The 6,332-nt window shown below is 41.2% G+C and overlaps 1 long non-coding RNA gene across 1 annotated transcript; it reads left to right on the plus strand.

Moving 5' to 3' along the window:
- Nucleotides 1–371: 371 nt before the first annotated feature.
- Nucleotides 372–903, plus strand: LOC107102933. The gene is made up of 3 exons (XR_001482148.1): nt 372–444; nt 617–680; nt 808–903. It is a non-coding gene; the product is annotated as an uncharacterized LOC107102933 (long non-coding RNA).
- The last annotated feature ends 5,429 nt before the right edge of the window (nt 904–6,332 follow it).

The following is a 6,332-nucleotide window of genomic DNA, read 5'->3' on the forward strand; positions in this document are numbered from 1 at the left end:
CATGTGTTATTGCATCGGCCTTTGCTCACATTGGTCACTTTACAGAAGGAACAATCCCATTAAATACTAGATAAAAATAAAATACAAAATTTACCATCAGAAGGTTGAGTATAATTGTAGCTAAAACAAGCTAGGTGCTTAGCATAGGCGATCGGTGCTACTGCTGCATTAGTTGTGCATTCGTTCTCTCATCTACGTTAGAGCGGTGGATCGACTTCAGCCCCCTTCCCGTTCTGTGTTAACACTTTAATCTAAAAGTCGAGGTTAGCAGTTGGTTAAATGTCTGATTTATGGAATGATTGGATGATAGCAGCTCTTTGTTGTCAGAAAATGAACAAAGGCAAATGTTCGTCTCCTGGGTCTGTTTCCACAGATTGCAGTGGTGGCTGTGATGTGCAAACCACATAGATGTCCTCACATTAGCTTCACTGGAAACATCTGTGTGTGAGTATTACCCTGTACTCATGTATGCAGTATAAACCTCTGTGTGAAGTAAAAATGTTTGAGTAGCTACTTGTAGGGTTTTTTGTTTTTGTTTCTATGTCTCCGTTTAAGAATGCCTTGGTTTCCTAATACTCCATTTATTTACATGTTTGTCTGTTTTTGTCCTTGGCAGCTACTGTCCCGGTGGACCTGACTCTGATTTTGAATACTCCACACAGTCGTATACCGGCTATGAGGTCAGGCTCTACTCTATAAGTCAACCTTAATCTAAAGTTCTTGTTTTTAGGAATAATCTCAAGAGTTTGACTGAAAAATGCTGCCATGTTCTTTCCCTTTATTGTTTTTATTCTGTGTTTCTAAAAGCCAACGTCCATGAGGGCGATCCGAGCACGTTATGACCCCTACCTACAGACCAGACATCGAGTGGAGCAGGTCAGACAACCCCAGCACTCTGTATAGATACAGGACCTGCAGTAATAATGTTGGACGCTAAATAATAAAACTGCTTCCTCTTAGTCTGGGAGGCAAAGGAGGAGCGATGGAAGGTTGATGCAATTCTGCTCTGAGTTGATCGGATGCTTTAAATGTGCAATCGGGTCCAAAATCAACAGAGATGGACTCACACTTGGTACAGACGCCATCACATCTGCTTCCTTCCTTAAGATAAAAAAAATTCACCACCAGTCAGCCTATATTGCAGCTCTAATTCAAAATGCCGTCATTTAAGTCGTAGGGAAGTGATTTTTAACTGTCAAATCATTCTGGCTTAAACATGTATATATAAATGTACTCTTTATCAGGACATATTGTCCAAAAATTTAGAAGATTTCTATTTAAAAAAAAATCCTGTCTTAAAATCTGTTTTTTTCTCCTTATCTTATGCAGACCAGTTAGTTATATGTCAGCCTGAACACCTAAATTAGGCCAATCATATACCAACGGTCTTCTGTTAAATTTTTTCAGTCATAGCATCTTGATTCATATGTAGCAGCTAATATANTGACTTATTGACTCTTCAGCAATCCCTCACACAAAGCATGCGTGTAGCGACAGTGGAGAGGAAAAACTCCCCTGGAACAGGAAGAAACGTCCGGCAGAACCAGGCTCAGTGTGAGCGGCCATCTGCTGACATACAGAAACAAACAGAGATACAGAAGGCAATTGTAACTGTAACACTCGCACATGTGACTCGAGAACGCAACTACGTCATTTCCGTTTGCCAACAAGTTGCGTTTAGCTCCCAGTTAGTTACATAGCGGGGTTATGTAGTTGCATTTTAGCAGGAGTCAGTCAGTCTTCTGATAAAGCTCGGATCAGTTAACCAGGCCGAGCTCGGTTCTGACGACTGTTTACACATCACGCTATGTCGGTTCCTCGACTCCTCGCCTCCTAGTGACGATCTGCGGTATTACTGCCAGAATTGAAGGAGAAAATCAAGCAGTTGGTGGCGGTAATGCACCAAAAGTTGCATTACTGAGCTTGGACCAGTCTCAGTAGGTTTTTCAAGGGTAGTGTAAATGGGGTAAATGATTACGGGGCTATGCTAATTTGCTGTTCCGTACGTCGGCAGTTTACCAAAGATAAGAACATAGACAAACGCGTTTGGTTAGGCTATAAAATTCTGAAGACTATTGGTGAACACGAACAGAGTAAATGCCACACGGTCTGTTAGTGTGCCAAAAACGAGCTGAGGACAGCCCGTCACGGCAGATAAATATTTCACAAAACATAACTTACAATCATGCGCTTGGCTTCTTTGCATTTTAAATCACCGTGCCACAGAAAACTATTCAAGCCTTTCCAAAGTTTTTCCCATTTTGACCATATAATACAACATTTGAACTGGTTTTGTTGACAGTTTATTGCTAGAAAGACAAAAAAGCTACATCATGTTCTAGAAAAATATAGAGTAGCAGCCATTCAAAATGGCCCTTCCCAGTCCAACGGCAGCCGAATGGCAACCTGCTTCCCTCCAACTTCCAGCCACTGGAGAGCAGACTTTTTTACTCCACTCCCAGTATGAAATATTTCCCTGTTTTCTTCTTTGTTCCTTTATGTTCTTTGCCCCCCTAGTAATTTTGATCTAGAACCTCCATTGTTCCTTATCTCTGTCCAGACTGCTGCTACTGAGGAATTTTGTCCGTGTGAAACTGCTGGTCCATACATTATGTGTGTGAATGAAACACTTTTAATTAGTCCATTTAACTCTAATGTCCTGTTGGCTTTAATGGAAATGCATCACCTGGAACCACGCTCTAATCTTCTGCAACAACTGTACCCGTTCTGGTGCTTCAGGCTGCAGTAGGTGCAGTTTAGCTCTGCCTTTGCAGCCATTGGTCTACACACAATGTCAAGCAATACTAAATAGGGTTATCTGACTTTTTTTTTATTCTGCTGGATTGTTTTTAAAAAACAGGGCAAGCATACATTTTCCTTTTCCTTCCTTTTAGCTAATAAGCAGATTTGTATAACCTTCTCAATGACCGCTGTTTTAATTTCTGTTGGAGAAGCAAAAAAATATCAGTTTCTATCTGACTCATTAAGCTTTTATAAAAATGTAAGCATCTTTCACTGTTCATTTGTAAAAGGTCTTCCAGTGTGCCAGGTTTGAAAGGAGGAGATCATAACCTCAAACAACAATCATAAGAGTAGGGACCTTCAACCTCCTGATGCGTATCCCTGCTTTAAGGTGGTGAACTGTCCTGGAAAGATGAGGAGAAAAGGGAGGAAATCTCCCTCACCTATGAGCTCCCGTACAGCGGGACTGGCTCAGAAATCTGGGGCCACAGGGAGGGGATATTTAAAGGGAGTAGTGAAGTGTCAAAGCCTCTGGAGATTTGTGGAAATGTGGTATTAAGGTCATTTATATTTTTTATATGTATCGTTTAGGCCAAAAATATTCATAACTAGCGGATTTGAACTAAATAAGAATCCCTTTAGGCCAGAGGTTTATGTCTGATAGGTGTGTTGGTAGGTAACCCTTAACAGGCATGTCAAAGACAGGGTTCGTACGGGTGCTGGAAATCCTTGAAAATGCTTGAATTTTGACGTTGTGTTTTCAAGGTTTGAAAAGTGCTTATATTTTGGATGAAATGCTTGAAAATGCTTGAAATTGTAACAATTTCCTTTCGCAACCAATACCCATCTAACTGAATCGTGTGTTTATTAAATGGAGAAATAAAATGTTGGAGAGCCCGAAAATGAAACCTGCTCGCTTATGTGTGACTGCGATCTGCCAGTCTATTTCCATGTGTGACTCCGCCCCCATGAAACCACTACTGCACCATGCCGGGAGGTTGTCGTTTCAGTGAACGTTGGCTGGAAGATGAAAAATACAAATTATGGATTAAACGGGGACAAACCCCACCAGTTGCCTCTTGTAAAGTCTGCAAAAAAGATGTGCAGCTTTTCACAATGGGCGTGTCTGCGCTGTCGAGTCACATGAAGAGTCAGTCATCGACTTTTAAGTTAGCCAACTGAAGTAGCCTAGTACACGTTAACGTTAGCGCCTATTTGTTTACGCTAGTAACTGCTAGCTAGGAATTCACAGGCTACGTTACTGACTGACAGAGAGTACGGTGTGATAATGTAATGTTAGTATTGCAGTGTTTCCCGCAGCACTATCTTGGCAAGTCATCCGCGCAAAACTGGTTCCGTAAGGTGCTGGAAAAAGTTTTAAAATGGATCTGTGCTTCAAAAGTGCTTGATTTTGACTTTGGAAAAGGTGTACGAACCCTGCAAATAGAATGAACTGAATCCTGCAATGGCAGTGCATCATTTATGTCCATGTTTCTATTGGTATAATTATCATTTCTGTTTAGCAATCAAATCTAAGTCTTTGAGTTGGAAAAGCCTCCCTTCCATAACCTTTATCTTTGGCTCCCTTCAGAGGTTCTGTGTCAAGATTCAAGTTGGGACTCTAGACCACTTCAATTTTAAATGTTAAATGATCTATGTATGCAACACCCTTCTTCAGGTATTAACTGTGTTACAAAACAGAACCAAAATCAATATCATGCTAATCAATTAACTAATAAATCAAACAACCAACCAATGATTGAATCAATGACTGATCAACTAACCGATGAAGGAGTCAATGATTGAGTAATCGATCAACCAATTAATCAATCAAACAAAGAAACAACCAATGAATGAATCTATGATTGATCAACTGAGCAACCAACCAATGAAGAAGTCAGGGATTAAGTAACAGATCAACGAACTAATCAATCAACCAACCAATGAATGAATCAATGATTGACCAATCGACCAACTGTCCAACCGACCAGTTGTTTCCTTAGTACCCTCCTTGACTGCGCTGCCTTGCCCAGTAAATAAACATCTGCGTTCTCTGATCAGCGAGTGTTGAGGTGAGGCAGAGGAAAGAGAAAAAGCGGCAGTTTTAGGATCTAATCTGCTCAATGAAAACAGTTTACTTCTTTACCCTTTATAGGGTAAGTTACTGTTTTTGATCCCTTGCATACCCCTTACAAATAGACCCCCCAGTCCCTCAGTGAGGTCTAGAAGCACAAGATCTATATCCAGCCATTCAGCAAAGATGCTGCTACATGTTTGTACATCTTATTTTGGCATTTGACCAATTAGATGAGCCCTTGAATGATATATTACCTACCGGAAATTAAGTTGGGGAAAAAAAAAAGTTAAGTCAAGAAAAAAAGGTAAAAAGCTAATTGAAAAGTTGAAAAGTCAATAACCCTAGCTAACAATTATATTTAGGTTTATAAACTAAAAAATGTCATCGCCAGTATCAGCATTAATGCCTCTAAGGTTGTGTTGGACCGAAGAAAATGTGTTTCTTTCACTCTCAGAGTGTTTTTCATAAATTTCTTATAGAAGAACTTTTGTTATTTTTCTTCTCTATTCGGGCAAATTGGCGTTTCCTGCTATTACATTGACATTCATTTTTGCCATCAAAATATCCAGACTTTTTGAACGTTACAAAGGTAATAATGTCTTTGTCATGATTTTTCTAAAGCTCGGACCCACATGCAGTGAAGCCAAACAGGGAGACACAGTGAAAAAGTGCAACAGGTTTTATTGAAGAGTATAAGGAGTTCAGTGCAGAGTTCCTCCGAACTCTGCTCAGCCGGAAACTGGAAGACGAAGGGAAGACAGACTGTTAGATTCAGGCTCAGTGGGGAATTGGAGTTGTTAATCTTGAAGGAGAGGATTTGTTGCCACTCACGTTTCCAGAGAAGAAGAGACACGTAGACCCCAGTCTGTGTGTTGGTCTTCCAGGGTTTGTTTGATTCGGTGGAGGGCGGAACAGGGCTTACCCAGAATTCGGACGGAGTGGAATGATGCAGCCGCTGGTTGCAACTCAATTTTCCTGTGGTACTTGAATTGGTCGTGGTGAAGATGGCTTCCTTACTCAGAGAGAGATCTCAGAGTGCTCAAAGGTGGCTGGATCCAAACCCCCTTTTTGGAATCCGTGGCTCAGTGTAAGACTCAGTTTATCCCACTTGGGAGAAGGCGGTCCGAAAAGGTCCAGTTTGCAGGAAGGCTTCCTGCCGAATGGCAAAGAACAAACAAAGTTGAGACTCAGGTAGAAACAAGCGCTCAGTTAAACTCAATGTGATCTCAGCCGGGCTAGAGTACTAAAACTCAAAATGCAAAAACTCAGATTAGACTCAACATTAGCAAGGCTTGGCTAGAGTACCCCAAACTGGCAAACACTCTGGCGTTGAAGTAGTGGCAACCCGCAGCTTAAGAGCAGTCCGGTGATGAGGTAACCGATTGCAGGTGTGTGAGGAGGCGGACCGGAGCCAGGCGCCTCCTGGTGGAGGAAAGGAGAAACGCAAAAACTGGGATCCTGACAGTCTTGTCCTGGATTCCAATAACACTATTTAAATTTGGATTTTTAAAGT

Source organism: Cyprinodon variegatus, unplaced genomic scaffold (genome assembly GCF_000732505.1).
Source record: "Cyprinodon variegatus isolate N-32 unplaced genomic scaffold, C_variegatus-1.0 Scaffold1344, whole genome shotgun sequence".
NCBI lineage: Eukaryota > Metazoa > Chordata > Actinopteri > Cyprinodontiformes > Cyprinodontidae > Cyprinodon > Cyprinodon variegatus.